Here is an 11,434-nt window from a genome sequence, read left to right as displayed (position 1 = left end):
CTTTTTAAAAATTTATTTATTTATTTATTTATTTTTTGGTTTTTTGAGACAGGGTTTCCCTGTGTAGCCCTTGGCTGTCCTGGACTCTATTTGTAGACCAGGCTGGCCTTGAACTCACAGAGATCCACTTGCCTCTGCCTCCTGAGTACTGGGATTAAAAGCATGCGCCACCATGCCTGGCTTTATTTTATTTTATTTGGTTTTTGTTGTTGTTGTTTGTTTTGTTTTTTCAAGACAGGGTCTCTCTGTGTTAGCCTTTGGCTGTCCTGAACTCACATTGTAGATACATATATGTGTGTGTATGATATAAATAGACATGTGTGCATATATTTTCTGCAAGACAATCATACAAAAGGTCTAAAAATGGAGGAAAGGTGTGTGTATGTGTTATAGTCTTCAGATAATGGAACTTGTAACTTCCCTGGGGATTAGAGAAGAAAATTGCAAGCAGGGGGGGAAAAAAACAAAAAACCAAAAACCAAAAAAACATAATGAAAGCAAGTAGCTCTTCTGCTGCCAGAATAGTCTTCACAAGTTTGTGGACCCCAGGAACCTCGAGGCCCATTCAGTAGACCCCTACCCGCCTGCCTCCACCTCCACTGGCTGAAGGTAGCTGTACTGCAGGCCCTCCCCTCTGTCCAACCGGGGCACTGTATAGGTCTGCAAGCACTTCACCACTGGCCCCTCATGGGCAGGCTGCCTCCCCAGCTCACTGTCACCTTCCCCCTGGGCTTCTCACAGGTTGCACTTCTTTTCCTTGAACACTGAGAAATGGGGGAATCACCTTCAGCAGTGGGCTATAAAGAAAATCCATGAATTTTAACAAAAGGGCTCAGTGAAAAATTTGTTAGAACTCAGGAGTCGTGAAAGTTGTGGAGAAATAAAAATTGTGATAACACCGGGTATGGTGGCACATGCCTTTAATCTCTGCGCTCAGAGGCCAGCCTGGCCTACAAAGCAAGTCCAGGACAGCCAGATTACACAGAGAAAGCCTGCCTCTAAAAACCAATAGAGAGATGTGATAGCAAGATTTTACTATGTTTCAATAGCAAAAACACCTTTAAGCCAGGCGTGGTGATGCACACCTTTAAGCCCAGCACTTGGGAGGCAGAAGCAGGAGGATCTCTGAGTTCGAGCCAGCCTGGTCTACAAAAAGAGTTCCAGGACAGCCAGGACCACTACACAGAGAAACTCTGTCTTGAAAAACCAAACAAAAACCAAAAAACCAAGCCTTTAATATAGAAGGGTCAAAATTGTCTTTTATTCTCCAACTAAAATTCTACTAGTGGGAAGACTTTGTTTTTTCTCCAGAGTTTATTTGAAGACATTCTTGCTCTTATCCTCATTGAATTTTCTTCTGCTCAGGTGAAGGATTGATCTGTAACAAACAGCCAGGGTCACCTGTAGTAACAGCAAAGAGTAGAATGCAAAGTTCCTCTGACACTCCTATACCCACTTTGGAAAGATTGCTTGGCTTACCTATCTAAACACTAATGACATTATATTGGAGAGAAAGAAAAAAAAATCAAGGGGCTGGAGATGTGACTCAGCAGTTAAGAGCACTGACTGCTCTTCCAACAGACCTGGGTTCAATTCCCAGCACCCACATGGCAGCTTACAACTGTCTGTAACTCCAGGATTTGACACCCTCACATAGACGTGCATGCAAAACACCAATGTACATAAAAAATAAAAATAAAAAACTTTAAACTATATAATTATATATTTTTGTTATTTATTTTTGTTTTGTTTTGTTTTTTTGTTTTTTAGTCAGGATGTCTCTGCATACCCCTAACTGTCTTGAAACTCACTATGTAGAACAAGCTGGCCTTGAACTCACAGAGATTCACCTGCCTCTGCCTCCCTAGTGCTGGGATTAAAGGTGTGCACCACCACATCCAGCTGTAAGGGTCTTGATAAATAGATAATTTCACTTTAGGGGGCTAATAGTGCTATTCACTGCTCCTACAGAGAACCTGAGTTCAGTCTCTTAACACCTACATGGCAATTTAAAGCACCTGTAACTCCAATTCTAGGGAAATCCTTGCCCACCTCTGGCCTGTGCAGGCATGCCAGAATGTGCTGCACATCCACCCATCCATCCAGGCAAAATACCTATACACATAGAAAAACTATAAACCTTTTTTAAAAGATAATTTCACTTTTTAGAGAAAGAAATGTGTCATCATGAAATTTGCTTTGAATAACATAAGTCTCCAAAAAAGTTATTTTTAGAAACTTTACGAAAGAAGCATGTTTTGTTTTTTATTTGTTTGTTTTGTTTTTTGAGACAGTGTTTCTCATGTAGCCTTGGCTGTCCTACACTCACATCGTAGACCAGGCTGGCCTCGCACTCACAGGGATCCACCTGCCTCTGCCTCCCGAGTGCTGGGATTAAAGGCGTGCCCCACCACCGCCCAGCAAGAAACAAACAATTTATTTTCTGTACTACTGGGAATTGAATTCAGAGCCTCATAACACTGGCTATGTCAGCATTCTACTACTGAGCTATAATCCCAGCTAATTTAAAGTTTCTTTCATTGGGAATTGACTATATCTTTGTTGACATAATGTGGTTTTAAAATCACATAATTTGGATTTTTTTCCAATTTATTTAATTTTATGTGCATTGGTGTGAGAGTGTCAGATTACTTGGAACTGGAGTTACAGACAGTTGTGAGCTGCCACATGAGTGCTGGGAATTGAACCTGGGTCCTTTAGAAGAACAGACAGTGCCTCTAAACCACTGAGCAATCTCTCCAGTCCCATCATGTAATTTTATTAATCCTGGTTATTATCCTCTCTTCTCCAGAGTTTTGATCTGAAAGAAAATTTAGCCCAGCCTTTCTTCCTTCCATGACAGGGTTTCTCTGTGTAGCCCTGGCTGTCCTGAAACTTGCTGTACATGTAGACCCCGCTGGCCTCAAACACAGAGATCCACCTGCCTCTGCCTCCTGAGTGCTGGGATTAAAGGTGTGTGTTATCACTGCCAGCTCCTTTTTACTGTCTCTAAAAAGTAAATTGACAAATTATTCATTTATTATTAATAGATAAAATAAAATTGGGGAAAAATCTACAGTTTCTACGATTCAGTGATCCACTTATTGATTTTGCTGAGTATATTTGTCATAAAAAAATAAGGCAGTTTTGAGTTTTCATTGTTTTTATCATTATTATTATTATTATTATTATTATTATTATTATTATTATTATTATTTGGTTTTTAGACACAGGGTTTCTCTGTGTGTCCTCTGCCTCTGCCTCCCTGAGTGCTGGGTTCACAGGTGTGTACCACCATGCACAGCTATGATTTTGAGAATTGCTTTTTGGTTTTTTTTCAAGACAGGGTTTCTCTGTGTAGCCTTGGCTGTCCTGAACTCACTCTATAGACCAGGCTGGCCTCGAACTCACAGAGATCCACCTGCCTCTGCCTCCCTGTGATTTTGAGTTTTAAAGAGGGACATTAACTTGAAAGAAATATTTGTACAGAGGTTTAAGTAACAGTCTGATTAACCACAAAAGGATGGACAATTTAAAAATTACTTGATTAAGACTTTAGAACTGACTAGAATTAACTAGATTAGTCACCAAAACACTGTAGACTTTCCACTAAACAGATTATTTCTCCTGTCTTTTTCCAAGTCAGATCAGTCTCCATGATCACTGGAGACCCAGGCTCCCAGGACATCTACTTCTGTGGTGCTACCCTTGGCTTTCCTTGGCTTTCATTTATAGGGTAGATGTTCCTTTTACTAGAAGGGAAAGTCAACGACACATCATTACATTGCTCATTATTGGTGTTTCTGTACATACAACATACCATGTTGCTACTGTTTTTAGGAACTAAAATTTATATCTTGTGAGGACTATTTTAACCATGTGAAACCATATCCCACTGCTGTGGGTGATGCCATCTGTCCCCTCAGTCTGTAAGTAGTAGTGTGTGAGTTCCAGTGGCAAGTTCCTGCATTGCTCATCAGGCACCTGCTCAGAAGGCCCTTCTCCTGTGCCCCATGCTGACTGTTGCACTTCCAGGTATTTGTTAATAGCAGAGACTTTGTTGCTAGGATAACTGTTCACTTTTGGAGAATAGAGCAGGCGGGAGGTGCCCAGTAGAGTGCGTGATGGCAGAACCATGTTATGTTTAAGATATAAACACTACTCTCTTTGTGTGATTACTCTCAAGGTCAGCATCCTTATGTGATAGTACTCAGTCACATGGTAGCAGATTTGTTCACACCTTCGACAGCCTGTGTGCTTACCAGAAACCTTACTAGCACTAGCAATGTGCACTGTTACCTCAAAAGCATAGTATTGTGCTAAACATCTTTGAAACCTAATATTGTATTTGCTAAACTTTATTCAATTTCTTACTTATTTTAATAAAGTTTAACCTGGAAATCTTTCTAATATGTTCAGAGTTTGTTGTTCCGTTAAGCTGTGTTCTCTCTCTCCTCTCTTTAGATAGGACCTCACTGTGTATCCCTGGCTATCCTGTAACTCACTATGTGGACTAGACTGGCCTCAAACTCACGGAGAGCCACCTCCGCCTCCTGAGTACTGGAACGAAAGCCTTGTGTCACCATGCCTGAATAAACTATCAGTTAAACTCTACAGTGGTTTTTAAAAATGGATTGTCAAAGCTAGCTACATGCTCTTGGGAAGTAGGTGCAAGGGCAGGAAGAGTGCTACTAATTTAAAGCCAGCCTGTTGTACATACTAAGTTTCAGGCCAGTCAGAACCACAAACACAGCAAAGACCTTGCCTCAAAACAAAAGGCTGGGCAGTGGTGTTGCATGCCTTTAACCCCAGCACTTGGGAGGCAGAGGCAGGTGGACCTCTTGTGAGTTTGAAGCCAGCCTGGTCTATAGGTTGAGTCCAGGACAGCCAAGGAGACACAGAGAAACCCTGTCTCAAAAACCAAAAAAAACAAAAAAAACCTGTTATCTCTTAGTATGTTATTGCATGGGTGTGTAGGCACAAACTAACAATTCTCCAAAGTTTATTTCTTGCAACCGTGGAGACAACTGATGAGACAGCTTAGTGGTAAAGGTGCCTGTGTCTGCCACACCTGAACACCTGCTTGATCCTCTAGATCCACATGATGTAAAGAGAGAACTGAATCCTCATAAGTCATCCTCTGACCTCTGCATAACAGGCTGTGGTGCCCACGTACACACACACACATACACACAAACAAACATACACACACACACACAAACTGGTTTTTTTTAATTATCATATTCTATAAATAACATTTTTTAAAAGATATGTTTATTTATTATTATGTATACAGTGCTCTGTCTGCATCTACACCTGCAGGCTAGAAGAGGGTGTCAGGTCTCATTATAGATGGTTGTGAGCTACCATGTAGTTGCTGGAAATTGAACTCAGGACCTCTGGAAGAGCAGATAGTGCTCTTAACCACTGAGCAATCTCTCCAGGCCCCTAAATAATATTTTTTAAAAAGGCTAGTCTGGGGCTGGAGAGATGGTTCAATGGTTAAGAATATTTAATGCTCCGGGCAGTGGTGGCACACACCTTTAATCCCAGCAATCGGAGGCAGAGGCAGGCAGATCACTGTGAGTTCGAGGCCAGCCTGGTCTACAAAGAGTCCAGGACAGCCAAGTCTACACAGAGAAACCCTGTCTTGAAAAAACAAAAACAAACATATATATATATATATATATATATATATATATATATATATATATATATATATATATATATATTTTTTTTTTTTTTTTTTTTTTTAATGCTGTTGCAGAGAAAACCCAGATTCAGTCAGTTCACCACCATCTGGACTCCAGTTCCAGAGGATCTGACACATTCTTCTGACCTCCCTGGGCTCTGGCAGGAATGGTGCACAGACATACACTGTGCATACAAGATAAATACAAGATAAAAATTATCTGTATAAGGTTTATTTTTCTGATCTTACATTGTGCCCATGTGTGGAGGCATATGTACCTGCTATATAACTGAGGTCTGCCTCTTTGCCCTCTTACAGAATTTCTGACACGTTTCAGTTTTATATTGATATGGATTAAAGAACTTCAGTTTCCTCGAACTTCAGAATAAACTTGATTAGAGACTACGACATAAAAGATTTAACCACCATAACTAACTCTGTACTTTGGATCCTTTCAAATCTTGCTACTTGCTTAGGTAAGGGTACAGAACTGCTGTCTTGGTAGAAAGTTGTAGTTCATGCCAGGCATGGTGGTGCAGGCCTGTCATCCAAGCTCTTGGGGAGGAGAGGCTGACAGGATTTCAAGTTTGAGGTCATCCTGGGCTACATAAGAACCCACACACACAACTACCACCAAAGTCGGGAAGGAAAGAGGGAGGGAGGGGGAGAAAGAAGGAAGTAGAGTCTGAAATAATAAGACTATGCTCTAGAGTCAGAGAAATACTTAAGAGGGAAATGTCAAGGTGCCCCCGAAGATCACTCCTAAACACACTGAAACTGGGCACCATGCTTATCATGCTAGTGAATCTGGCGATACTTGTCTTAGGTCTGTATTGTCACAGCATAGTATATTTGTTAACATATCCTAACACCTTAGACAAATTACTGGCAACATATATTTTCAGTAAATAAATACATTTTTCTCCTCAAATTTGTCTTGGAGTTGAATTTTCATTATAAGGTATTGTGTTAAGGTGGACACACACCTGTAATTTCATCACGTGGGCTGATGCAGGAGGACTGTGAGCTTAAAGCCAGCCTGGGCTCCACAGCAAGACCCTGCCTGGAACAAAGAAAGCCATTTGGTAAACTAAGTGTGGGCTTCGACCTTTTTCAACCCTACTTTATTTGGGGTTCTTTAATGCTTATACCTCCCTTCCAACCCACCTACCCTAGATAGGAGAGGAAGAGGTTAATGGGAACAGGAGAAGTAGACCTTTTTGGACTCAGTTCCTGGGAGGGATCCTCTGGCGTAGTTGGCAGGATTTCAGCAGACCAGCAATTTAACCAAAGTTGCTGCTGGAACCTGGAACAGCAGCCAAAATGTGGAGTCCTGAAGTGTTCTCTGGAGCGGTTCTTTCTAGGAGTGTCTTGAAGTGGAGCAATGAACAGCCAAACAATACCAAGACCCAAAAAGCCCTGCCTCCTGTTTTGGGCTCATATGTATATCTCCTCTCAGAGTCTGTACTAAGATGTGTTTCAGCTGGCAAAAACCAAGCCCCCACACGAGGTGGTTCATCTTCTAGTGGATAAACATCACCTGATCTCTCACAAGGCTGTTCCCCACCCCACACTTGGGATCAAAACAAAAACATGTTTATAGCTACTACAACTACGAGCTGTCTAGGATTACTTAGCCTAGAGTTTTAGAATTTTGTTTGGTTTGTTTCCCTGTATAGCCCTGACTGCCCTAGAACTCACTTTGTAGACCAGGATGGCCTCAAACTCAGAGATCTTCCTGCCTCTGCCTCCCGAGTGCTGGGATTAAAGGCGTGCGCCTGGCTGGTATTTTCTTTTTTCAATTTTTATCTTATGTATATGGGTGTTTTGCCTTCATGTATGTCTGTGCACTACATCTGTGCAGTACCTGTATAAACCAGAAGAAATCATCAGATTCTCTTGAACTGGAGGTACAGATGACTGTGAGCCTCCATGTGGTTGCTGGGAACCAAAACAGGGTCCTCTGCAAAAGCAAAAAGTACTCTTCACAGCTGAACTATCTCTCTAGAAGATAGGATCTCATGTAGCCAAGGCTGGCCTTGAAGTCCTGACCCTTCTGTCTCTATTTCCCAGGCACTGACTTCTCAAACATGTGCTGCCATACTCCACTTGGGTTCTTTTCTTTTTATTTATTTCTTTATTTTCAAGACAGGGTTTCTCTGTGTAGTCTTGGCTGTCCTGGACTCGTTTTGCAGACCAGAATTGCCTCGAACTCACAGCAATCCGCCTGCCTCTGCCTCTCCAGTATTTTTTGTTTTTGTTTTTTTGAGACAGTGTTTCTCTGTGTAGCCTGTCCTGGACTTGGCTTTGTAGACCAGGCTGGCCTTGAACTCACATCAATCTGCCTGTTTCTGCCTTCCCAGCACTTTTTTTTTTTTTTAACAGCAACTGAACAACATATTGTTACAAGAAATTATTAATTCATTCTTCTTGTTTATTTTTAACCTAGAAAAGAAAACCAATGCAGAACAGTTATGACGGAATTTTCAAGGGGATAATAGAGGCTTCAGGTTAGGGCCAAATCCACCCCGTAACCTAAAACATAGTTTGTCTGTCTTTTTTTTTTTTTTTCAATCCTAACAGGACAAGAAAGTATAGTTTTAAAAAAATGGTAACAGTTTATTTTTTAAAGAAAAGGAACATTTAACAATTCATTTTTTAAAAATGTTTTTAAACCCCCTCCCTTTGGGATAAATTTTCCCCTAAATTAATATAGCCATTTTATTTCAATGCTTTATAGCTAGGCACAAAGAATAAGAACTTCACAAACATGTCTCTCATCAAATAAGCTGGGGGCAAATGGGATAATGAGGGAAGAAATGATAAATCTTTTTAAAAATGCAAATGACAGTATCTTTTGGAGGGAGGGGGAAAGCTGGAGATCCAGGGGGATACCACACAACCTCAGACTGTACAATCTGTAGATTACTGATAAGACAGACAAGCTCAATTTACCCTTGCATTTACAAGGGAACGCCTGCTTGTGAAACAGAAAGAACATTTTAGCATCGTGTGCAGGTGCATTTAGACCTAAGGAAAGGCTGCCCATACGAGTGTGTGGGCAGTTCTCCGCTTGGCTTTACTGTTTCAGCCCTCGCTAGTCTCACAACACCCTGCCTACAGGTCAGACGCATGCAGCAGCTGCCAGTGGCACCCTCGAACTCCTGCTGTCTCCGGGGGGCGCTTCTGCCTCACAGAGCCCCTGCTTGCCAAGGGTTAGCCACATCCGGATACACTGGAAGAAGTCAGTTGGGCCTCAGGACTGCTGTTATTGGTAAGAGGCCTCTTCCTGGCGGGCTGGATGGGACACAGCAGCTGTGGGAAACCCAAAAACAAAGTGCTCAGCTGGGGACTGCAGCAGTTATCTCTGTTAGTCAGGAACTCGCAAGAGAGCTAAGGTTCCAAATTCCACCGCTGGGAAAAGTGGGCCCCTCCCCCAGACCTGACCCCCAAGTAAATTTCATTTGCCATTATTTCTCAAGAGAGAAGGAATCCCTGGGGAATTAATGAATGCAGTTGTGGTAGCAGCAGTGAATTAATGAATGCACTTGTGCCGGCAGTAGTGAATTAGTGACTACAGTCATGCCAGCAGTTGGAAAATGCCCTGCCCATACATACGGATCTGCTGTAGTCATTGCCAAAAGAAAATGGACAACTTGGTTTTGCGTCAGTCCTTCCTAGCGCATACATTCCATCCCTCTCCTCCCACCTAAAGCCAAGTGCATTGTGAGGTTTTGTTTTTAATTTTAAGAAATCACATTTGAAATCGGTTCCCAAAAGAAAGCTTGCCTTTCTTATTCTTTTCAGATTGATCCAAGAAGTGCTACGTCAGTGCGTCTTGAGAAATAGATACAAAAACAAGCTCTGTTTTCATTTTGTTTTTGAATCGATACCCGAATAACGACCAGAAGCAAAAATCCACCGGTGCGTCAGCAAGCAGGATGCTCGGCCCTTCCGCTCCATCCTTCCACTCGCAGTCCCTGCAGCTCCAGGCCACTAGAGCAGATAGATAATGTAGGACAGAACCACCAGGCCTATGATGGCAAAGAACATGAGGATGAAAATATCCAGCATGATTCAGGAATATGCAGAGAGGTCCCCTAGATTCCGGGGAAATGGGAGCCGCAAGCGTGGAGGTCGGTCAACGCCGAGAAATGGCTCCTCGTCTCGCCCCTTTCCTGTCCCCTCCCCCTCCGGGGACCTGAGGCTAAAGGATGCTGCGGCTCCATCAGCAGCTTACTCCCCACCTCCTTCATCGCGGTCAGCCAATCACAAAGCCCACGGTGGGTAACCGGGGAACAGCTACATTTAGACCAGGCAAAACCAGAGCGGTTCGATTTCTTTCCCAGGAAGCCAGCTCCGCCCCTTTGTGTGGAAAGGCTCTCTGTATTTAGATACAGTTTTTGCAGAGTGGGAGCCTCCGGGAGGTGTGAGCGGAGGCTCTCTACAGACGTCTTAGGAATGGGTCCTCTTGCCTGCCTTCATCCATTTTCCTCTCACACATCTCTGGCAATTTATCTCAGAAAACTGTTAGCAGTTTTGTGGACCAAAGTTCAAAGGAGAACCCATAGGAAGGTCATGTGGGTCTCAGGGGGGCATCCCTGGGTATAAATGTAAGTTTTACACTGTGCCAGGTATTACACACGTGGGTTAATTTCAACCCGTCTGAAGTCTTTTATAGTCTTGGGCTCAGAGGTAGCCAGGAGCTTGCCTAACATTTCACAATCTGTTAACGGGGAAGGGCTCAAAGGGAGGCTCTCACATTCCCAAATCTATTTTTTTTTTTTTTTTTTTTGGTTTTTCGAGACAGGGTTTCTCTGTGTAGCCTTGGCCATCCTGGACTCACTTTGTAGACCAGGCTGGCCTCGAACTCACAGCGATCCGCCCGCCTCTGCCTCCCGAGTGCTGGGATTAAAGGCGTGCGCCACCACGCCCGGCATCCCAAATCTATTTTTTGTTTTTATTTATTTGAGTCCACCTTACACTGGCTTGCCTTGGTGGTCTGGGTATTGTCACAGGTGCTTTCCCAGACCTACTGAGCAGAAAAGGCTGCCGTGCCTGCAATCCTGGCTGGAGACAAGCCATCACAGGCCTGGGAGATGGGAGAGGAGCCGGGAAAGCTGCCTTGTGTTGCCTGCCAGACCAGCCTATGGAATGGAGAGTTTCCACTCTGCAGCACTGTGGGCTGTCCTAGTCGCTATCATTTTCCAATTCAAACGTGGCAGTGGTACACACTGGCCTACAACACTGCCTGGGCTGAGTTTATTGGTTGGCCTGAACACTTGTAGGGCAGCCTGGCCCTGGCTAGAGACCAGGAACTTCAATGAGACCCCCTGACAGTTCCTGAGCATACTGGAAAGAAGGAAGATGCTTAACTGAAGGAGAAGGACAGTGTGAGGAACCTCAGAACTCAGGCTGGGCAGAGAGAGATGTCGCTGGTGGATGCCACCAGAGGGTCGAGGTATGTCCTCAATCAAGGACACAGATGCCAGGGCATGAGGAAGAGCCGGCTACCCTTTGGTTTCTAGATCAGTCCTTCACCTTGAGGGGGTAACTGGGCTTATTGTGGGTGACAGGTCAATGGCCCCTGGCTGACAGGACACACACAGAAGTTACTTCAGAGCCAAAGAGGAAGCCCAGTCCGCAGGTAAAAATTATACTTTTATTTGAGTCACCAGGATAAAGATTCACTTTGTGGTTCAAGTCAATGTTGGGAATCATTAACAGGGCCAGAAAGAACTG

The sequence above is a fragment of the Acomys russatus genome, chromosome 16 (assembly GCF_903995435.1).
Source record: "Acomys russatus chromosome 16, mAcoRus1.1, whole genome shotgun sequence".
Classification (NCBI taxonomy): Eukaryota; Metazoa; Chordata; class Mammalia; order Rodentia; family Muridae; genus Acomys; species Acomys russatus.
Note: the sequence above shows the minus strand (reverse complement) of the source record.